Genomic DNA, 25,070 nt, shown 5'->3' with positions numbered 1-25,070 from the left:
ATTCACAGGAACTTGTGTCCTACATTAAAATCCCACTAAACTCTGATGGGATTTTATTCAGAAGTAACTAAATATCAGCACAGAAAAGAGGACAAAAAAAGCAAGATGCCAAAAGTCTAAAACTGTATCAGATTTTTCTAAAAAAAAATCGGAGCGCACACATAAAGATCAGAGTTTGTAAAGAGGGAAAAAAAGAAAAATCAAAAAAAGAGAAACCCTTTAAGAGCAAAGCACTCTTCGTGCTAAGAGTGCCACAACAATCCAGCAACAACTAACTAATCATCAAGTGTGAACACGTGTTTAACAGCTTGGCAGTTTGATGATCTGGAGCATTCAGGTGTGTTAACACAATGACAAAGTAGTCCCAGAAATGGATGTCCCAGCAAATTGACCCCAAAGTCAGACCGCTCAGTGAAATTGCACAGTGCACAGTGGTGGAGGGGCAATAATTGGGGTTTGTTTTATTGCGCGACACGGGAATGTCGCAGTCAGAGTCCACCGTGAACTCTTCTGTATACCAAATTATTCTAGAGTCAAATGTGAAGCCATAAACAAATGCCTGCAAACTTCAATAAAATGAAGCAACGTCGTTAGAAAGAATGGGCAAAAAATGCTCCAAAATGATGTGGAGGAAGTAAAGTCACACAGAAAAACATTCACGGGGCATTTGATCATAATTATGTAAGTGACATGACTGAGATGTGACAAAAGTTTATCTAAACTGCAAAATAAATGAGTATTACAAAAAAAAAAAAAAGAAATCAGGAAATTACAGAAACAATAAACACAGAATCTTGTGACAGTGTATCTACATGTACAAAAATACGAACAAAACTCTGGTTGTCATTATTTTTAGTGGTTCCACTGCGCTTTATGTTTTTATTGATGACAGACTGGATGCTGGTCACGAACCAATTATAGTTACCATCTTTCAAGACCTGCAATGTTCATTCTTCAGCCTGTTTTTCATTTTCCAATGTTGTGTGAGTAAGAGTGCTTTAAGCTTCAGTTAGTCAATGTGACAGACGTGCTGTGGGAAGTTTCAGTACAAGTGGAGAACAGAATAGAACCAGGCTGCACAAATGATTACTGAAATAGATACTAGTGTCTTTATCGTGACATTACAAGACACCAGAGGTACAACATCAGTTCTTGTAAGTCCATGTGTTTCTGGTAAGATTATTTTCATGCCAATACTGTGTAGTCTGAACCCTTCATTATGGAAATTTTATGTATTAAGCATTGCATCAGTTGCTGACTGAATTTGCCAGTGTTTTTTCAGGTGGAAATTTAAAAAAAGGAAAATAGCCCAGAGCTTGAGAGGTTAACCACAACCACAATTGTTCCCAAACCTAACCAAACCTTAGCCACTGTGTTGTCACACATGAAAACATGTTACAAGAACTGTGTTTTGGAGGTTTGGGAAAGCACAGACTGCTGAGGTTTTCTGCCAAATATGGGCATCATGTCAAGAAAATATCCTGCTGAAGGCCTATGCTGTACTTGGATTTTAACATGAAGACTGAACGACACGTGAACACTTCACAAAAAATTCTACTGCGAATTAAAGAGCTTTGTGTTGACCGAGAGCTCAAATGGAAAGTCAGACATAACTAGAAGATGAAGCAGGTGCAAAAACACCTGTGGATGGTATGGCCATGCCAAAGTTCCAGTCTGGGGACATCAATGCCACTGATGAGGACCACATGGCTGAGAGTTGGCACCTCGTTTCTGAACCTGTCCGCTCTGTGTGCCAGTCAGCTTCTCGCAGCCAGTTCTGTGTGAAAAAGGTGCTGAATACATTTATTCCACGCAAGTATAAATCCCTACGGCATCCGTGTCAGCTCAATAAAAGAGGGCAATGTGAAGCTGCAACACTGCCATGACAAAAATCAGTGGTGACGCCAGTTAAGACGCTCAGCCATGTCTATATTTGCAAGCATTGCTGAAAGCAAGGCTAGTTCTGGTAACAAAAAACACCAATGCCTGCAGCACAGCTTGAAACTGAAGGAAAGAATGCAAAGCTGCAATACAAGACCCCAACAGAGGACCCGATTAGTCTTCCATCCCCACAAATATAGACTCTGCAGCTGGAAGGAAAAACAGAGACCATCCATCAAAAAAATAAAGATCCAGGTAAGTGTTATTTAAAACAGATATGCCCTCAAGGCTGGGATTGGTTACAGTGGCCGTGAAAGCTCAACAGCTTAGAACAGACATGCAAAAAGACAAAACAAGTGATGTTTAACAACAATGTAAATAAAATACAGAAATGAGCTGCAAATAACAGACTGAACAATGACAGATGGCATGTGCAACGGATAAGCACTCTGGTTGTTAACCAGGTGACTCGTCAAAGAAGCCTGTGCGTTGTGGTAGAAAATGAACTTTATGTGCATTTATTTTAATGTTCTTATTACATAATACATCTAGAAGATTATGCCTCTAAAAATTAAAAATCATAGTTTACTTATATTTGGTTGCTTTTTCATTCAAGGTTGAGCAATACAGTGCACATTTTTACCATGAAACTTAGTAGAGGAGATGCAGAGACGACCATCTGTTTTACAGTTGATGAGCCCAAAGGCTGTGAAGACAGCATTTTAGATCAGGAAAGCAAGCACGATCATAGTCATTGTTTTTTTTTAAACAATCATCCTCATCTTGTTTTTTTTGGTTTTCTTGTTTTTTCACACTTGCAGTATCATGCTCTGTTAATTTGTGTCGGAGGTTCGTTTCTGTAACATCCTCAAGCGATCCCTGCAAAACTTTCTCATTACTCACCTTGTCACCACATTTGTCTCTGTCGCCTTTATCTTAACCAAAAATGAATTTTCAAATTGAAGCCTTGCCATATTGACACTCTGACACTGTGGATGATGCACATTTGGACTTCACTAAACACTGGAAGTGGTGTACTTTTGCACAAGAAGATGGCCTTGAAGTGGATTCAAGTCTAATTCAAATCAGACATGTTTATTTTCTCTTTATAGGCGCAGGAGCAAAACTTTTTGACCACATCTGGCATGACTATAGATGTGTGCTATGAAATCATTTGGAATAGTTATAGGCCTGCAATTCAAATCAATGTTCCAAATAGAAAATACATATAACTAATCATAAAACTGGCTTTGTTTAGCCCCAAGCACACAAGGCTGGACACTAATCGCCGACATGCATGTGCGAACTACTTACTGAAATGTAGTGAAACTGTTAAAAGTGGGACACAAACCAAAAACAGAGACTGATTGCTTTCAAAGTAAATGTTCCACCTTCTGAAATGTGTTAAATACAACTGTAAGGCACAATTTTTACTCTGAAAGCAAATAATCTCCATATCTGGTTTAACTTGCACTTTTTCAAGTCATTACCACTCAACTAGTAATTGTCAGCTGTTTGCAGACAAGCTGGTGACATCCAACGTTTTTACAGATGTAGGACCTTTAGTTGTTTTGTTTGTTTGTTTGTTTTAAGAGAAATATATACAGAGCCTAAAAACTGATCTTACTTGTGTGGCTAAATCTATCACAAAGCCTCACTGGGTCACCAGTATAGCTTCAATTGTTTTAATAAACTGAGTTTTGATGATGTGAAACAGAGGGAGAGAATATCAACATTTGTTTTCCACTTATTTTGATGCAGTGTTTCTGCTCTAATAATTCTGTTTTTGTTAGTGATTCTTGCTGGTTGTAGACTTTGCAACGGTGCTCTTGTTGAACTTCACATAAAAGCTAAGTAACTAATATCCATCATCTGTGCTGGTAACTCAAACTTAACTATATAATCACCTGCAGCTGGTCTGAAGTTGAGATGCTTTAACGAAGTCTTGGCTGGTTTCCTGCGAGTGTTTCAGCTCAGTGTGCTGTGACCCCGTTTGCCTCGAGTCTCTGACGTGATGACTGTGGCTGGTGAAAATCTGACTCACTGGTAAAATCCCCTCCCTTATTTTGATATATTCAGTCACTTTTATCATTAGTATTTAACACTCCCAATTCCCTAACACCCCAGTCCAGTTAAGTTGTGTGAGCGAAACCAAAAAATTGTTTGATTTCGAGACGCAGTTCGGGTCAAAGTAAGCTCACTGGGAGCAGGTGAATGATTCACTCTGGTATTGCAGAACATGAGGATTTGCTCTTGGGTCACAATTCATGCATGCCATCTTAATAAAAGGTTTAAATTACTGTTGACTTTATTCACAGTAATCCTTCCTCTGCACTGAGACATTTAATAGCCCAGATAGGGATTTTAGAAATGTGCAATTTATTGAAACTCCAAACTAAAGTCTATTTTACTGGATGAGCAGGAGGGATTTTGTTCTTTTGTTTCATTTTGAATTACATATCTGCACATAGAAATGACCTATTTCAGTTTTCTATGAGAAACACACACACACACACACACACACACACACACACACACACACACTATGGTTGTAATCAAAATCGCTCTGCAGTTCAACAAAAAATTTGCTTCACTAAGTGTTTTTATAATAACGTAGCAGTGAGTGACATTAGAAAAGCTAAAACATGAGAAGAGAACTGCATGTTTGAGGCGTGAAGACGTAAAATCAGCACACTTTCCACTGTTTCCTCTGTGCAGAAGTAGGGGATTCACCAGCAAAGGGGAAAACCAAAGGAGGAGAAAAATTCAAACAAGAAATGATTTTATTTACTTTGTTTATCTAATTTATTTGAAGTTGTTTGTTCTTTCATTGCAGAGCTGCTTTCTGTCATGTGCTGTCACTGTAGTTTTGCTCCTCTGTTTTGATTTTGTTTTAAGTAGTAAAACCTTTCAAATAAACACTATTTACACATTAAAAAGATTGAGAATTTGTCTTTTGGTGTGTTTTCAAGAACAACAAGAGGGTACATTTTGGTGTTGTAAATGACTCCCAAGTGGCCCGTTACTGGTGGAGACAAGCTTTTCCATGATCTCATTGCATTATACAATTTACTGTAATATCTGTTGCAGATTTAGAAAACACCATGTAGCACTGTCGACTTTGTATGAAAGATGGAAAAAGCTCTAAATCTGCATTCCCACTAATGACCAGCAGTGTGAGACTGGCCTCGTTCACCATTTTCAAGTCTTAAAATTCAACATGAGGTGCAATTTGTACATTATAGTCCTCGACAGACTACAATGCTGTCCATCGATCATCTAGTGTCAAAAAACCAAGATGATGCTGGCCAAATAGAAGATGGAATTGGCAACAGATGATGCTACATTGACTAAATCCATCTTTTATAAATAGGGTTTGCTTAACACTTGTAATTATTAGTACGTTCAGTTGGTTGTGATTTCACAGATTAACAAAAGCAGATATTACATTTTGTAGTGAGGTGAAGCTGAGTGTAATCAAAGGAACAAAAAAGAATTTGTATCATAGTTTTGAGTAGCTCATAAGAAACTTGCTCATATGTGAGAAATGACTACAATGATATAGGCTTTAGAGTCAAGCTATTACCTGACAATGTAAACTTTAAGTCCAAAAGTACCAAAGTCCAGAGTCCATATAAAATATGCGATGAGCTGAGCCAGGTTAGGTTTTGAAAACCAGACACCATAAGCATAGGATGGATTTGACAGTGAAACTGAGGTAAACTACATACTCCTAAGGCAACAACTTATCAAACACAAAGTAGGCCCAACCCAGCGTCATTCTTTTGTATCCTTCTGGAGATTACACACCAAACATGTTGAAAAAGCAAAACTGACATGAAATTCAGAATGTTTCCACTGCAAACTTGCAGCTTGTAATTAGTGTAACATTATATTCAGAAAAAAATCATTCACCATCAAACATGAGCTTTATAAATAAAAAGGAAGAAACAAGGATTCTGTGTTCAATTCAATTAAATGCTTAATTGTCCAACAAGGGGAAATTAGTTTAGCAGCAAGAGCAATAATAAGAATAAACAAAACAATAATAAAAAGTTCTTGTTCTTCAAAGTCATGTTACCAAACCAAGCAGTGATACAGAAAGAAATAACAGATTCAATAAAAGGTCTGTAAAACAAAGACAACATTTCAGAAGAGACATTAAAAGATCCCATTTACCTGAAAAAGAATCTGTCTATAGGTTCATCCAGTTATCAAGACTCCAGGAGAGGAAGTTGCATCACGACTGCTGCATGTCAGTGGGGCAGATTGAGTGCTTGTTGGCAGATATGGGAACGCATTTGAGGAAGCAGGTAAATAATTTCAGAGAGTCTAGCAGCGTCTAGCTGCGTGTCTCAGGTAGAATAGCATTGTTTTACTATTTGATCTGAATGGTCAGATCTGTTAGTTCACATTTAAAAATAAAACATAACCCAGCAAAATTATGTGGTTGGTTTGAACAGCTGTGAATGATGAGTGAGAAAAATATTTTTAATGGTAAATGGCCTGTATTTGTATAGCGCTTTTACTAGTCCCCCCTAGGGACCCCAAAGCGCTTTACACACCCAGTCATCCACTCATTCACACACACATTCACACACTGGTGGAGGCAAGCTACAGTTGTAGCCACAGCTGCCCTGGGGCAGACTGACAGAAGCGAGGCTACCATATCGTGCCATCGGCACTTCTGGCCCACACCAGTAGGCGGTAGGTGAAGTCTTGCCCAAGGACACAACGACTGAGACTGTCTGAGCCAGGAACCTTCCGATTACAAGGCGAACTCCCAACTCTTGAGCCACGATCGCCCCATGCATGAAACATTTGCACAAAGTTTTGCACTTGTGTGTAAAGGCCTTAATGGGGTCCATAACTTACTAAAGGAACTTCAATTCAATAAGACTTGAAACAGCAACTGAAACCATAAACTCAATAGGAAAGTGAATACTTAGGTGATCAAAGCAGAGAGCCTAGGGGTCATTTTCCCATAGACTTTAATGCAAACATTTGGCTGCCAGAGGAGTCACCCGCTGCTTTCCATCAAAAATATTTTAAGTTATAAGCACTTTCATAATGACTTTTATGTGCAGGGTATGTTTTTTGGTTTTGAAAAGACTATAGCAATGCTTCTTGCGGCAAAATCCATTTTCCCCACTTGTGAATTTCACTCATGTCAACAAGCAAGACATAATTAAGTGATTTTCCTTAAAGCTGCGATATATCCGACTTGGCGCACAACATATGGAAGTATCGGCAGAAGTAAGCAAACACTAATACTTTATACTTGCAACTCTGCAATAAAAAAAACCCTCAAAGTTATTACACTGGGTTCAAGTTACACTCACACACAGTAGCTATTAATAGCAATTTATTATGGGTCTCCTCTGTGACCAAAACATATCCAAGTGCAACGCGAGAATGTGAAAAGACAGCAGAAATCTGCAGTGATGAGTGAGAATCAGCAGCACAAGTGGACTGGCAGCCAACAATCCAGAGTTTCCTAATGACATGAACACAGCATTATATTATCATGCAATTCCTGTTTGACGCAAGACCTTAAGCAATCTGTAAATTTTTTCTTAGGCAAGTGTTGAGATATGCCATTTCAGCTCTCAGCATCTGCGACACCAATTCACATTTCATTTTTCTTCCTTCGCTTTTAAACTCAAACCATAAAAAAAATATGTGGGTCTCTGCCTTTCCCTCCATCACCGCTCACCTATGCTGCTCCGGCCTCCCCTCTTGGCAAACCTAAACCTTTACAAGCAGGTGTGGATCTGTGAGAAACTTTGTTTTAGTGCAGATGGCAGGAAATTCCAGTGAAATGACAGCGGCTCAGTCTAAACCACAAGTTGTTGTGAGCAGCACTCATGGACCAGATAGAGCAGGGCCAGCAGCAGCAGTGCCTATGGACCAAACTTGGACTCCTGGCCTGCCAGCGCCTTGAAATATGAGCAGCTTCACGAGGCGTCTGTTAAAACTCTTCTGCAATGGACTTATTCCTGGTATGGTGGGTACTGACTGACTCCAGTGTGTCTTTCCAAACAAATTTTGGGTGGTATTTGGTCTGAGCAACCCTGTGAAAACAGATTATGTTTTACATCTAGTGGTTTATTGTAGCCGATGTTTGGTGAACCATCAGTATTTCAGCCAGTAGATCAGTCAGGGCAGCATCAAGCAACACTTTCCAGCTTTTCATGCAGGGCTCCTCCACATGATGTCATGGGAGAATTAGCGAGTGAAGAAGCCGCACATCCAACACTACAAAGCCGGGAATTTAAAGTTTGTTTTTATATAAATCTTGTTACATTGACTATATTGTTAATAATGTAATCTATTACAGTTAGCTGAATAAACAGTTTGACAAAGTTATGCGGTCGTGTTTAGGACAGCCTCAGTTTCACTGGCATCTTCTTGTCCTTGAACACTTTAGTTTCCCTTTCAGTGGCTTTAACGTTGGTAAAATCAGCCAATTCATCAGTGACTGACAGTGTCAGCGTGTTCCAGCTGTTCATTGCACTGATATGATAATTACACAGAGGTTTTCTGGAGTGCCACATTTGCCTCATATGATTTATATTTTTGCATGAGATATCCCACTTGATCCACACCTAATTTTCTGTTTTTTGGGTTGTTTTTTGTTTTTTTTAATCCTGTCATCAAGTGGAAATATTCAACATGTTTTCCACAAAGTTTTAGCCCGACAAATTTTGTATCTTTGGAAATGTTGGAATGTGAAGAACAATTTAAAATGTTGTATTTTTTCTGCCTTGGGACAAATTTCACCACAAGCTTCTTATATTGTTAACTCAATGCAATCAGTCATTCAGCACCTCATGTATCAACTGAAGGTGTTCCTGAGATTTATTTTTCTTTGCTGTAGGAATCTGACAAACTTTCCATTAACATGTAAAACGTTCCTTGTGCTGCCATGTAGTTGATATTTTTTTAAAAGCAGCAAAGTACGTGAACTTTAAAATGGGACTTATTATTCTCATTTCCAACTTCACAGTTCAAAATAATCCTTGATTTTTGTATTTTATTGGATGTTGGCACAGCCCCTCAGTTCATCCACTCTCTCAAATAAGTTGTTGTACTGATCAGAAGGTTGGTGGTTTGATCCCCCACCACTCTCCAATGCACCCATTGGACTATAAATGTGTGTGAATGTTAGATAGAAAGCACTTAAGCATTAAAAAAGTGCCTGTGTGTATGAGGTGTAGAGTAGAACAGCAGTATGTAAGATCGAGTCCATTTACCATCTGATATCAGTGACAGTAGCCAACAGCACAAATGTTGTTTCCTGCAAGATGTAACCTTTCATAGAAAGTTGAGTTTTTTTCCCCCTATATCATCATACATATAATTCGCTCAAATTACCTTAAAATATTGTGATATAATTTTGAAGCTGTATCACCCACCTCTACACTGAATTACAGTTCAAGTTACATTTCACTGTAATTCTGCATGCTTTGTAGCTGTGCATGGCTATTTTATCTAACGTGTGCTATCAAAATTATATTTAAATATTCTCTGACACCAGATACTTTTGCCCAGTACATGCTTCTGTGTGTGTGTGTGTGTGTGTGTGTGTGTGTGTGTGTGTGTGTGTGTGTGTGTGTGTGTGTGTGTGTGTGTGTGTGTGTGTGTGTGTCAAAAACAAATAAAGTGAATACAGAAGTTGTAGGAATAATGAGCAATAAATCGTAGTGTGAGCTAGGAAAACATACACAATCAATAAAAGGAAGGAAGTCAGAAGTGTTTACAGCTGTTTAAAATGGCAACACTAAGACAGAATGAAAAGCCAGCAATCATAAAATGAAGAAAGCCACAATGGAGACATCCAGAGATAATGGTGAATTTTCTGGAAGAGAATCATAGTGTTGCGCTTCATTGTTCGCATTGAAAATGACAGAAATAATTGCGTAACATCTGAAAGAGAGCTGAGAGAGAAGCCGGGTTTATTTCTTAGCTCCGCACAGCTTGCTAATCACAGCGTGATTATCAGCTTCAGAAAGTTACAGAAATGGCAGGAAACGAGCAACTTTGATTAGATGTCGGTAAGGTCCATGTGTGCGAAACCATTTGAAACTATACACAGCCTCACTGTGGAGGTAAGGGTTTAATGACCTTCTACCTTTATCAGACCTAACACAGAGGTGATGGTCTTAAGCCTTAGAGTGGAAGCTTCACACAGTAATTACAATATGTGGAGAAAATAGAACTTTCTCAGTTGCATCAAAGAAAGAAATGCATGCATGCGTCTACTTCCACATATGGAAGTGAACGTATTACTGAGTACACTGTTAGAACAACAACAACTTTCCCCAAAGGAGTGAAAGTTTGAGTCATATCTCTCTACCTTATTCACTCTCTTGCACTTGGATGCTGAGGAGTGAATATGGCACAGTCACGCAAGAAAGGGGGGAGAAAAAAAAGCACATCAAAATACTCATTAAAGTAATGCTTTTAACAAGTTCCAGGACACAATCTTAACTGTACTCTGAGTATTCATTTCAAAACAACTCTCACCAACCCTCTTCTTTGTAAGCATCAGTGAAAACTCATGTTTTACTTCAACATTTCTCCCTGCAGTTCCAGCAGACCCTACGCCACCTTTGAAACACTCCTTTTTTCTTTCTTTAAAAAAATAAAAATAAAAAATAAACACAGAAATGTAAATTGATTTCCTTCTGGGAGTAGATGAAAGCTACATATGTCGCTCTGCAGATTCTTCAAGCCATCATTAATTTTGACAGATCTCTTTAATTTAACTGCTATATTTGTTATGCTTGTATGTTAGTCTTAGGAGGTTCCCAGTAATAATATTTGAACTTTATTGCAACAACTCCCTCTGCATTGAGTCTGTTACTCTCTTTAGTGCACACGTCCCAACACAAACTAATGCAAAAAACAGCACATGATGTTGCTACTGGCAGTGGCTACATGCTCTGTAAGAAGTATACTTTTAATTTAACATAATAATTTTGTCATTTTTCTAGGACAGTTCCTCTTTGTTGCCGAGTTATTTACCAATCTGTTTGCTGGCACATTGTTTATTGCTGCTGCATTGATTTAATCACTTTCTGCTCTGCTCTCTTGCTGCTTCTGCTCCAACCTCCTGCTGAAGACCCCATGGGAAATAAACCAATTAGCTTTATTTTGTTATCCTTTATGAATGTGTGTTCATCTTCAAAACTGTACTGTAACAAAAGACAACAGAGCTTTAAAATATGGGACATGTTCTTAATATACCCTAAACTGCACTTGCTGATATTTTTTTCATATGTAAAAATGGAAGAGGTCTCCCACAGAGGATTACTGCCAGCTCTGCCTTTACCCAACAGCTTTGATCAGTTAGATCAATCATTGTTTTGGTTTTACGGCCTACGGATGTATTATTTTGGTTTACTTTGACCACCACGCATGGCTTTTTATTCAGTATGAAGCCCTAAAAATACACTAAACACCACCTGCTAAGGACCAAAAGAGAGCCAGAAATAGATTAGATCTGAACACAGTGGACCATTAACCAGACCAAAGGCCAGACATTTCCCTCAAAGTTGGTGAAGACCAAAAGCGGAGCTAGAAGGAGTTAAAAAGGAACTAACCAGTCACTGTGCTAGGTATGCCAATTTAATTCCTCATTAATTCTATTCATAATTCATTCTAATCAGACAATTAAGCAGCTCAATGCATTTAGGCATGAACACATGCTCAAGACAAACTCCTGAAGTTCAAACCGAGCATCAAACCGAGGAAGAAGGGTGATTTCAGTGAGTTTGAACGTGACAGGATTGTTGGTGGCAGACAGGCTGGTCTGTGCGTTTCAGAAACTGCTGGTCTTTGGGGATTTTCCCACATAGTCAGCTCTAGGTTTTACAAAGAAGGGTCCAAAAAAGAAAAAAAAATATCCAGTGAGCAGCAGTTCTGAGTGAGAATGCTTTGTTGATGTCAGAGGAGAATAGGCACAGTCTTTCAGGTTGTTAGAAACGCAACAGTAACTCAAATAAATTCTTTACAACCAAGGTATGCAAAAGATCACCTCTGAATGCACAACATGTCAAACCTGCATATAAGCTGCAGCAGCAGAAGACCACACCAGAGCAAAATTGGACAACAAAAGACTAAAAAACATTCCCTCATCTGATAAGTCTCAATTTCTGAGGCAAAATTCAGATGGTAGGGTCAGAATTAGGTCCCAACAACATGAACGCATGGGTCTATTCCACCTTGTAGCAATAGTGCAGGTTGGTGGTGAGGGTATAATGATGTGGGGGGTATTTTCTGGGGGGCCCTTAGTACCAGCTGAGCATCGTTTAAACACTGCAGCTTAAGGCTGGGTGATATATCGAGTTTTAAATATATCGCTATATTTTTATACGAGATATCAGATGTGACAATATCGTTTATATTGATATAGTCTATGTTACCTTATAATTATACTTGTGGAGCCGCAAGTTTGCCTCTTTTTCGTCCACTTTTGTCTCTACGCAACGTTACTCTGCCTCGCCTCTCCTTCACTGAACACAACTCCCCCTCCCCCATTGCTTCACCTGCAGGCAACGAAAAGATGGACACGGCAGCTATCAAAGAGGAGCTGGTTGGTAAAAAGAAAACATTTGGAGATTACCATTTTAGTGTGGCCAGCGTTATCTTACTGCAGTTAGCTCATTAACGCATTGACGCCGTGCAGCCCCACGCACGGGGCGTTCCGCAGTAACTTGTTAACGGAGATTTGCCGCGTTAATGCAGTTTTGGCGTTAACGTCGTTTTAACAAGATTAATGCTGACAGCACTAATTATTATTACTATTATTTGGAGTGTCAGATGAGCAGCAGAATAATGTATTCTGTTGAGAATGTCGCCTTATGTATAAATTCTGGTTGTGCTTACTGATCGCAAACCGATTTAATGTGCTACACTGCGCTCAGAAATCTGTCAAAAAATGTTTTAGTACGACTTTGGTAAACTACGGAGCTGCACCGCTTGATGGATTGTTGGAGCATTACGGCTACCGTAGTCAGGAGCCTCGCGGAGTGATACGTACTGTGCTTCAACGTAATATTACTGTATTTTGTGTGTATAATGACCAGAAATGGCTCCTGTTAAGAGACATGGTTACAAAGCGGATTTCAAACTCCCGGCTGTCAGTCACGCAGTAGAACTTGGGAACAGAGCAGCTGTGAAATCTGTGTCTTTGTTATTATGCTCAGCGTCTTTTACTTTACATTTTGACTGCACAATTGTGAGCTTTTTGTTATGCACAAAAACAACATTGTTTTATTTTATTTATAGAGCATTATTATTTAATAAATGCTGATAATTTATTTCTGAGTAATTTTTCATGTACATCTACGCTGTATGTTAGTAAAAGTGCCTGTGTGACATCTGGGACACAGCTTTGACTAAGACCTCTCTTTCTGTTCTTACTTTATGGCTTAAAAAAAAATATATCGAGATATATATCGTATATCACCATCCAACTAAAGAATATCGAGATATGAATTTTGGACCATATCGCCCAGCCCTACCGCAGCCTACCTGATTATTGCTGCTGACCACGTCCAATCCTTTTAACGAACCCATCTTCTGTTGACTGTTTACATTAGGATAATGCATGACGTCACAAAGTCCAAATCATGTCACAAAGATCATTGTACTAAAAATGCCTCCACAATCCAATAGAGCACCTTAACTAAGTCTGCTCTCAGATTGGGACATGCTAGCTTTTCCTGGCAGGACTTTTTGATGACGTTTCTCCTCAACTTTTTACTGGTTCGACGCCGATGGAAGCTTATTTCCACCACTGAGAAGAGAAAAAAAATAGGCTGCTGCCCCCATGATAATGGGTTTTGATAACGGGCGACCATGGCTCAGGGGGTTTGGAATCGCATCTGTAACCGGAAGGTCGCCGGTTCGATCCCTGGGCTCTCTGTCCTGGTCGTTGTGTCCTTGGGCAAGACACTTTACTCTACTTGCCTACTGGTGTTGGCCAGAGGGGCCGATGGCGCGATATGGCAGCCTCGCTTCTGTCAGTCTGCCCCAGGGCAGCTGTGGCTACAACTGTAGCTTGCCTCCACCAGTGTATGAATGTGAGAGTGAATGAATAGTGGTATTGTAAAGCGCTTTGGGTGCCTTGAAAAGCGCTTTATAAATCCATTATTATTATTATTATTATTTTCTCAGACGTTTGACTTTGTAAGACAAACTTTTCAGATAATTAACTGAAATTTTTACTTCTGGATGGCAAAAAGAAAAACATTTCAGTTTCCACGGAAATATAGCTAGTAATAATTTCTTACTCTACTTGTGTTTTTAAATGGTAGCTTAAAAAGCTACTGGGTGCATTATTGCCACCTTTTAACTTTAGTAATATGTGAAGCCTAGATTATACTCTGTTGTGGACATGGACAGCTGGAGACTCGATGGCACATCAGTCTTTGAAGTCCACTTGAAGTTTGCTGCCTGGGTGCAACCATAGTTGGTGCACTGTGATGTACATTCTGCGCGGACCACCAACCCACCAACTCCAACTATCTCCAAACTCCAAAATTTACATGACTGGGACCCCAGTGGACTATATAGACCACAGCAGACTCATAGATATGGAAAGCATAAACCCTGCTTTACAGCTTACCAGCTGCTGAGGGGGAAAGGGTTGTACCTGTATCAGTATCTCTTGTACGCCACTACATTTACACTATTTGCTTTATAATAAACCATATTTAAATACTGGGGACCAAATGAATAAAAAAAAAAGCTTTAATACACAATCCAGTATAGTGTCGAAAGTGATTAAGGTATCCAAGTTTCAATCAAGTCCAACACAAAATCAACAAAGCCCAAGGAGGAGCCTTTCCCTGCAACACAATCTGGATTCATTTCTAAACCAGAGACACTGCACACATTTAATACATCTGTTTTCATGTGCTGTGAAAATAACCTTGAGCATGAATCTGGGATTTATAATTGTCATTTACAGATAAAGTACCCTCCTTGTATTAACTGGAACTCCTATAATCCCACTAATTCACTGGACTGCGCAAAGAAGAAAAGTTCTGGGAGTTGAAATAATTTCCCAAGTAAACATGATTTAAAAAGACATTAGCCCGCAGTTAATAAACACCAGAAACAATGTTGAAACAGTTACCTCGGATACTTGAAGCGAGTTGTATTACCCAGCTGTGTCACCCTCGGGTGTTGCAAAAGAGAACGCACCTCTGGCCAGGAATAATATTTCTGAACGAAACCAAAATGACTCTGTGCTTTTAGGGCAATAACTGTTAATGTCCGTGAAAGGTATGCAGGGGTTGGGCAGCTGAGAAAAACAAGTGACGACCCATTTCATCAACATGCTCTGTCATAAAACAACAGCTCGAACTAGCATGAGATCGGATGTGACAAATTCAGACTCCAGGCTGTTTTTTCAAAGATGTGGAAACAAATATTTATGTATGAAAAAGCAAATTAAATTCTTGCCTAACACTAATTCATCCCATATGACCCAGGGTTCGCTGCAGCTTTGAACTCTTAATTAAATACATTAGGTCATCCTTCCCTACGTAATGTAAACACAAGTATTAAGAGGTCTTTCGAAACAAAGCGTATGACTTTGAAAGACCTCTAATGGGCACCAGAGGGAATAGCATTAGCCTTTTTTTTTCCCCAGCCAAAATCTGATCAGATTTTAGACAAATTTGAATCAGCAGGTTTTTCCCATCAGCTGGTTTTACACAAATTTAGAGAAGTGGGTGGAATATTAGATGATCAAAGGAGGAGCAGTAACTGACTGCATTACAACAAACTTATTTCAAGAATTTATTTGCGTTTACAGTTTTGAGGAGATTTTCAAGATCATTTGGGGAAAATGCCACATTAAAAGCAGCTTTGCACAATTTTGGCAACACTCTCCTAGATTGGTTTTCAATTATCTACGTTTTTTTAGCGATTGCCATTTTTCCAGTTGCTGCTTTTAGTTGTTGTGTTTATTTTTAATGTACTTTAGTACTGTTTGTATTAAAATGTTGCATCTTAAAAAGATAAACAAGGACGCATTCTGAATATTAGCTATACATCTTCTGACTTGGCTCAGAAATCAACAGCAGCACATCAGATAAACGAAACGTCAGATAAATAAGTAAACAAACATGCATGAATGCAACTTTTTCCAGTTCTGATACAACACTGACACCTTGACTGAGGGTTCAGTAAGACACACTATGTTACCATAAATGCAATAAAAGCTTCTCTAAAGCGTCAAACCAAACATAGCAATAGTGAAAGTTAGCAAGAGAGCGAAACTAACAAGGAAAGATTTGTCAGTGGAACTTTTCAGTTGTGTCAATTCACTTGACCTTACTTAGCTGACTTAACAGCTTGAGGTTAAATCCCAAAGTGCTGCAAACATACAAATAAAAGCTGTTGCTATAACAAGTGTGAAATAGCTCCAAACTAGCTGCTAGTTTCTACCATGTTGTAGCAGTGGTGTGGGAAGAGTGAAGGAGTAAAACACAGGACGTAATTAAACAGGTCCTGTTTTAAAGCAAGGGATCCGCTAAGTCTATTCTTGTGTTGGAGAACAGACACACAGGACACACAGGACTTAGTGTTTTGAGTTAAGATGGGACTAATGTGAGCTCACCTGGAAATCTACACACCTTTATATAAATAAAGGCTAAAGAACAAGAGTAGATCAACATCGGATCTTAATCCAAAGGCTAGATCGGTGAATCCCCTGTTGGAAAATCTGTCAGTGATGAACTTTTGAAACTGGCTGAGAACAATAAGGATGTCAAAGACGCAATCTAAAATCGTTAATGCATTTTTGCTTTGGGGAACCTTTTTCTTGCCTTTAACATTTTTTTTTTTTTTATATAAAAGGTCAGAAAATAGTAAAGATTGCATCAATATTTCCTGAATCCAAGAGCATCAGTTTCATTCTAAATCTAAGGGCAAAAAAAGAAAAGAAAATACAAAACTGATGGTGACAGCATTAATGACATGACATGACATGAAGAATTGCCCAAGACTTCTGAAAATAATGATGTGTTGTAATTAATAAGTTGTTTTTCCAGTGCATTAATCTCTGCTTTAGGTCTAACATTTAAAACAGCAGCATGAAGTCAGATATTATCACTAAAAAAGACAGCGAGCAAAGATAAGAACTCAAGTAATATATTTAAGAGAAAACTGTATTCTTTTTAAAAAAAAAAAAAAAACCTTGCTGCATTATTAAACATCAAAAACCTGCAAATAAGTAATCTCCCTAACAAACGGAAAAACGAACCGAACCAATTCCATAACCCATTCAGCAGAGGTAATTAATGATGCCGCTAAACAATTCATTAACCAACATATTTTTCCAACTACAAAGCTTGTTGGTCTCTCAGTTCCTAAGGGAAATGATAACATTTCAATATATACTGGGGATCAGAGGGGGCTTCTCAGGAACTGGGTTACAGCCATGTTGTAACCCAACATAGCTGGACTGGCCATCGGGCATACCGGGCCGATGGTGATTTTTCGTTTTTTTTCCGTAACGGTATAAACACTGAAAGGTGGCGGATTGGCCAGATGAAGGGAGATGTGTAAAAATAACTCAGTTGTTTGGTGGTGGCTATTGCGGAGCTTCTACAGATTCAGTAACATTAGCAAGTGGTGGAGGCCAGCAGATACAACACGCTGGCAGGTGGATGACGGAAAGGCAGGAGGAGCAGAGACCCAAGGCGGTGAACTGAACTTTAGGTAAGAAGTTATGACCTGCAGTCTATCTGGGTCAGATATAAACCAAGTTTAGGTGGAGTTTATTTTCGTTATGCTGACTTTTCACAGTCAGTTACAATAGCTCGTACGGCGTACTAGCTAGCATGACGGAGTTTCTATACAGCTGGGCGGGTGCTATGATGTTATTGATGTTGAACTTGTTTTATCTTATTTTATTTATAAGGTTAATTATTAGAGTTTCCAACCGTCCTGTAAAAAACGGAATCGTCTCGTATTCAGAGAAAATATTGCGCGTTTCGTATTGAGGTGAAAAGGAGCACAGTTTGTCCCGGACTTCAGCTACAATGAAAAAGACACAAAGCTGGAGTTATTCTGTCTTTGCTGCACAGCTGCCTCTTCTTCTCTCATTCTCTCCCCTCCCTCTCCTGTTTCTACTTCAATAATGAAACTGATCAATGATCAGCTGATCGGCTTTTCTCTCATTTGTTTATCGCCCACTTTGCGCCAGAAAGAAGAAACCAGCGGATGTCGCACTAAACAACAGCAGCACGTTTAAGCTTGATCAGCTGTTGTTAGAATTTATTTATTATTCATTTCTAGTATCAGCTGATGTTTGCTGGAGCCACAGCTGTAAAAGCTGCTGGTCATGATGTCGGTTTGGTTATCTGGTGAGAGGGAAACATGAAGATGAAACCAGGAGATGTCCTTACTGAATCATCAGAGCTGAACAGGTGATGGAGAAACAGGTTTACCTTTTAGGTGACATGAATGAGTTGAAGGGAAGTTATGAACTGTTTCTGAGAGACAAATAACACCAGGATCCTTTTTATATGTAGCTGACAGCTGGTAACTGTGCAGGGGAAAGTTGTATTCTTTCTCACCTGTCTTTCTATCTCCTTTCACTTTTTAAAGGTTGCCATGTTAGAAAAAATATTTTGCCCTGCCATGCTGTTTATTGATGTGGTAAATGAATGGTTTATGAAAATATATCTAAATCTGTCATCAGTAATCAGTAATGTCATGGTCGGCTGTGTGGCAGGCAGGCAGGAGTGGTGGACCCAAAATGCAGGATTCTCAGGACACGAGGTTTAGACAGAAAATGCAGCTTTATTGCTGGAGCAGAACATCAAGATAAAATAAAACTCACAAAAGCAAACAAAACTCTAAACAGAGATGCAGGAGGACTGGAAATCCTAAACACGCAGCAAGTGAGGGTGAACAGACGTTAACGATGCGACACCGAGTAGGGGAAGACACAGACACTAAATACAAGAGGTGAACGGAGCAAAGAGGAAACAGCTGGGAGACACGGCTGACGTTGATTACACTGACGAGACAGGGAGAGCACAAAGCTGAACGCACTGACAAAGGACACAGACCTACAAAATAAGACAGGAAGCACACGCCAGACAGAGACAGACTCGTAAACAGGCATAATGACGTCATGGACAAACAGAGGGACATACGGGCAGAGAAGACTAAGCACGGGCAACCTAAACCAAACATAAGGGCAAGATAACAAAACCTAAACCAGACATAATCATCATCGTCATCAACATCATCATCAGATAACTAAAGAATCAGAATATAATTGTAATCAAAACAGTATCACCAGAGAATAACCAATCCATAATGCAAAAATAAACCAAAACATAAGAAACTCAAAATGCTGGGTCGACCCGACCCAGGACCGTGACAAGTAATGATCATGTCTCACCTCTAGTCTCCTCTGTCTTAATTTCAGGTTTTCACCATGTGTTCTAGATAGTTTAGGAGGTTAACTCGACCAAGCAGTCTACTTTCGGGTACAGTTTAGAATACCAGAATAGGGAGGATGGTGTAGGTTTAAGTTTATTAGACTGATACATATATACCAACAAGACAGTGTACATCACTGTGACAACAGCGTTTGTTTTCATTCAAAGGCTTTATGGTTTTTCCTATAATACCTGGTGGGCCAGTCTCTAGTCAAAATGCCCGGGCCGATTTTTTGTCCCAGTCCAGCCCTGTAACCCAATGACACATTTTGAATCTGCCGTTTACATTTTGAAAGCGGCAATAGTAAAACAATCCACTAAAACTGAAATGTTATTGTTATTTTCTCTCCCCGGTGAGAAGTTGAGGCGAACATACAGCACAACTGTCAGGCCAAACAAATACTTTAGGTAGAAACAAACCTTGGCTTGATGCTGATTTCCCGCTCGTAGCACCATGGTCCATGTGAGAACTTGAACAAACAATCTGAGCATCTGGTGAAATAATCTGTGAGTCATCGGTGTTGACCAACAACCTGATCAACCTCCCAAAAGCATATTAAAGTAACTTAGTGGTTTCTGAAAAAGCCAAAAATCTTGTTTATTGCTCCTTTAAGAGTCACATATATAACATTAAATTAAGTTAACAAATTATCAGTGATTCCCCACCTCAATGTACATCTCAAAACCATCAATTCCCAGCACAAGCTGCATGTCAGTGACACCATAAGACTAATGATTAAAACAAGCCTCCTCATCGGTTTGCCTCTCAGTAAGCCAGATTTCCACCCCCTGCGCAGCACTTTTCATTCCAGCTACATTACATAAATCAGCAGACTGCAGAGGAGTGGAAAGGAAAAGTCCCATAAGTAACAGGAGGGAAACTATCACAGGGAACCATTTGGGCATGAGCTCACTATAGTGTATAGCTCTTAATTGCCTTACTCAAATGCTTGTTGCACAATCAGAATAAGTTCTTGTGTAATCCAAGATACGGAGGTAAGATTAGACCTGATAATAACATTTCTTGAGGACAGCGTGGAACTATTTTCTTCCACCCAGCGATGATTTTCCTCACTTATCATAAAACTCCTGACAGGTCACTGTACATTTGCATCCATCATACATCAGCTGGAGTCCATTTACAGAAACTCTTAGTTTTCTGGGTTTTTTTTTTTTTGGGTGGTGGGGGCTTCGTTAGGAGAAAACACATCATATTGTTTCAAACGTGCTAACGCGTTAAACTCCATGACAGCGAAAAAAATCGTGAAAAAAACTTCATAAAAGTGCAGTAAAGTCACATCAGGCCAGCTGTTCTTACCGTGTGGTGTCCCCTCATCAGCTTGTTGTCAGTAGGTCTTTGCCTCGCGCTGACTGCACGCGGATTGTACTTCCCACTGTCACTGCAGAGCTGTCGGCTCAAGAGCTGCAGCTGCCTAGCTGCCCGCGCGCGCACGCACGAACTCTCTCCCCTCGACGTGAGCTAATATACGTTCATCTGTAAGCATCTGTTACTGCTTTTAAAGCTCTTTCATAATGCTGCATATGAAGCGCTCGTTGAGTCTTAACAGTGAGCAACGAAGTAAAAAAAAAAAAAAAAAGTTTAAAAAAAACGACTTAGACCAGGGGCGTGTCCAGAAGGGGGGGTATGTGGTGAGTCTAAATATGATTGGCCCCCAATCTGAGTTTGAGGGAAAATATTAATAAAACAGAGAAACGTTGAAGTGCTTTCATTTTATGTTGTCCTTGCAGCCAGTATGTATGGAAGCTATGGAAGGACTGATTCTTATATAGCGCTTTTCTACTCTCCCAGAGTACTCAAAGCGCTCTATATAACATGCCACATTCACCCAATCACACAAGCACTTTCTCTGTACTTAATGCTTTCTAACTACATTCACACACATTCATACTCCGATGGATGCATCGGAGAGCAACTTGGGCTTGACATGCAGACTAGAGGAGCCAAGGATCAAACCACCAACCTTCCAATCAGTAGGTGACCTGCACTACCTCCTGATGTACAGCCACCCCATGCCCTCTGTAAGTCAGAATTTCAAGTTAGGTATTTCTAAAGAACTTGGATTTTTGTGTTGTTGAGTTGAAACTTTGAGATGATCACTCAAAAATATCAACATCTAACATTCAAGCATTTATTTTTCATCAAAAGAAACAAAAAAGTTGTTTTTATTTAGAATTTTTTTTTCTATTGTTGTTGGTTTAGAAACTAAAATGAAAAAATAGAGATAAATCTTGAAGTACTATTTTGGGATAGTATTTTTGAAAGAAAAGTTGAAATAATATTTCAAGTTTAATCTCGAACAAGGGTGACAATTATTTTAACTTTTTTCTTGAAATGGCACTTTGATATTTATCTACAAAAATAGATTTTAATCTCAAAAAGAATAATATTAATAAAATTTATATTGTGTGTGGGACAAATTTGGGCTACATCATTGTACCATACTGATCTACTTTATCTGCTCCTGTTTTTAGATATATAAGATAAGAAACTTTACACTGATTGGTAAAATCGGTTTGGGAGTTTGTTGGTGTGGTAAGGATGGAGTTCTTGTAAATAAATTGTCCCTTTTGGCTGATCAAGAACAAAAGGACCACCGTTTTATACTACACTCTCAGCCTGCTGTAGCCTGTTTACATTATCTTCAGGTAAATTCACCTATATTTGCTCGTGGACAGTGGCTTTACATTTTAAAAGGAAAATACGAGAGCATTTCTTTTTTTTAGGATAAAAAACTGCCCAGGAGTGAGCTGTCTTGGTGGAAGCTTGCACCTTCTACATGTAATATGTTGTATGTGTGAAGTATTGAGTCTTTAGTCATAATTTGGGCATGTATATCACTATAGTCTAGCTATAATATACATAGATTTAAGGCATTTTTTTATATATATAGTCATCGTTTAAATAGAAAGTTTTAACCTTAGTAAACCACACATATGCCGGCTAGTTTCACGTCTGTAGATTTCATGGTTACTATGATTAAAGAAGCTTTAGGTATAATTCATAGTAAACTTACTTCAATCAAATTGGAACATTTGGTAGTTTTAACCAACCTCACAGGGCAAAATCTCTAAACTGCTAATGAGTACTGGGAAAAATGTTTTCCATACATACAAACTGTTTTTATCACTGTATGATTCTGATAGAAGTCCACTTTCTCATTGAAGAATGGCTATTTGATATGTTATCCTCGTGCTAAAGTCAATAGAAGGCATGTTGACTGTAAATCAGTTTATTGATTATTAGCACCTGCAGCACACGGGTCAGAGCAGGACGTTAAATCTAAAGCAGCTCCAGATGTGCTCTAAATAGTTTAAGCCTCTTAAGACAAATGCATCTGTAAAACTATAAGTATGCATAACAGAAAGTTTTATTACGGTTTTTCCCTGTACGGTTTACCACTTTTCCTATATTATAACTGAAAGAGACTTAATATTAAGTTCACATGGCTTCTCTTCACTTTATGATATTTGTATTTCCAGTGGTTTCCCTATAAATTGTGTTGAGTGTGTTTGAGGTGCTTGGTGTTGACCTTACTTTCACCATATTCTGGTTTCTGCTCCGCACAGTTTCCTATATGGTGTCTCTGTCGCTGTCAGGTCTGCATGATTTATACCAGGGTGAAAATTGATGGCACACATTACCATCCCATCACTGCCAGCACTGACATGTAAACTCCCTGCTACTCCAACATTTGTACCAATCACGTCAATACTTGGACACACTGCATAACAGCGTGTCAAACATCTGTCTCGTCCTCACGCTCTTAAGACTTTCATAAATACACAAAAGAGGCAAACAAGCAGAAACCTTTCATCTGTGTACATGATCACACAGTAAAACTGCAAGTCAGAGTATGAGTTCTGATTTCTGAGAAGATGCACAGAGCTGTAAACAAGTCCTCTGGGATGGAGCTGCAAACAAAACCAGATGGGCAAAAACAATTCACAAAAGAACGTATTCTCCATGAAAATTTGGGACACAGGGGCTTCGCTGCTAACTAGATGCAGAAAGCAGCTGGTGTTAATTTCTCTTTTTACCATCCCTTCTCTTTAAAGTCATTCAGAAATCTTTTGAAAATGAGAATTAAAGCATTTATTCAGGGTAAAACACAAGTGTTTTATCTGCAGCTCATTTTCATCTCAGAGCAAACAACAAATCACTGGAGATGATGGACTGATGTTCCAACTTGGAGAATTAAGTAGGTTCTCAAATTCACATGCTTTCAAGGCTTTTTCATTGTGGGATATTTGGTATTTTGCGATGAATATAAAAAGATATGCGGGCATTTTGACACTCTGCAACCAGCAATGACTTTAAAAAAAAATCAAATTAATGTAATAAGAGCTCATCATTTAACTCAAATTGGTAAGTGTCTGTCCCATAAATTAAATAATCCCAGCATTTTTGGTATTTCAGATATTTGGTTCACTTTTACTATAAAAATATGCCGATATGCTATCACCTCTCAAGCCCTCTGGAGACACATAATGCATAGATTTTATAGAGCGTGTCCTCAGCGATTTTCTTTCCTCTCTGTATTACTTGACTTTCTTTGTGTTGAGGACCTGTTTCTTCTACATCAGTGTTTTATGTTAAGTTTTATATATATATATATATATATATATATATATATATATATATATATATATATATGAAACACTTACTGTTTGCAAGGTATAGCAAGAGGTGTTACTTCCTTTTCAAGACTTACAAGCCAAAAGGGTCTAGCAAAAACAGCATACAAGCTAAAAGATTTGGTTGATACACCTCCTCGGTTTGCCTCTACTTTTTTTCTTTGTTTAACCCTTGTGTGGTGTTCGTATTTTTGTTACTCAGCCAGTGTTCATGGGTCTGGTGGACCCGCTAGAGTTTTGGCTTTCCAAATTAACACTATCAAACAATTTTATGTTAAATTACTCAACAGATGTTTACTTCATCCCAATTACAAGACATATGAACAGCAAACATGGTTAATTTTTTCCCTTTACCTTTGTTAGATCACATTTATGAATTAATGTGCTTCTCGTTTTTCTTTTATATAAAATGTTATAAATAAATCAGTTATAATCAAGTGGAGTGAGTGGAAAGACACAACACATTTACACGTGAAAAAATAATTAATTGTTTAATTTTTCTTTTGAAAAAAACTGAACACGGGTCTCACAGACCCGAACACCATACAAGGGTTAAGACGTTGAAAAAAATTGTTGCACAGCACCTGTACACTAGGTGTCCTCAGTGAGCTTTCTGTGTCTGTGTATAACAACGGTGGGCAACTTCAGACCTCGAAGGCTGGTGTCCTGCAGGTTTTAGATGTGCCCTTGAACCAACCCAGCTGATTTAAACTGCTAAATGCCCCCCTCAACATGTCCTGACGTTCTCTAGAGGCTGGTAATGAACTGCTTATGTGATTCAGGTGGGTTGACCCAGGGTGAGATCTAAATCCTGCGGGACACCGGCACTCGGGGCCTGGAGTTGCCCACACCTGGTGTATAACCTGACTTTCTTTGTTTCAGGCCTCGTGTCTACACAGCTGTCGCTTTTCTCCACTCACTCTTGTATATGTAAATAAGAAGAGTGGTCAGGTCAATATAACTAATCTTCCACGTTTCCATTTGGGTGTGTTTTCTTTTAATTAAAAAAATAAGTCCCTATTAGTCAGTTCAAAAGAGCCTTTTCACTAATCT

At 38.9% G+C, this 25,070-nt stretch overlaps 1 protein-coding gene across 1 annotated transcript in view; it reads right to left on the bottom strand.

Annotated features, from left to right (window-relative positions):
- The window catches only part of glis1a (GLIS family zinc finger 1a), a 67,672-nt gene extending 46,697 nt beyond the window's left edge, over positions 1–20,975 (bottom strand). The window contains exon 1 of the mRNA XM_085255070.1: positions 20,680–20,975. The gene's annotated coding sequence lies outside the window, so the exon portion shown is untranslated. The remainder of the gene's footprint in view (positions 1–20,679) is intronic.
- Positions 20,976–25,070: the final 4,095 nt, after the last annotated feature.

The sequence above is a fragment of the Mchenga conophoros genome, linkage group LG18 (assembly GCF_057382185.1).
Source record: "Mchenga conophoros isolate Kocher_MC1m ecotype Shallow Benthic linkage group LG18, M_conophoros_male_GT1.1, whole genome shotgun sequence".
Taxonomy (NCBI): domain Eukaryota; kingdom Metazoa; phylum Chordata; class Actinopteri; order Cichliformes; family Cichlidae; genus Mchenga; species Mchenga conophoros.
Note: the sequence above shows the minus strand (reverse complement) of the source record. Positions and strands in the feature narration are given on the sequence as shown.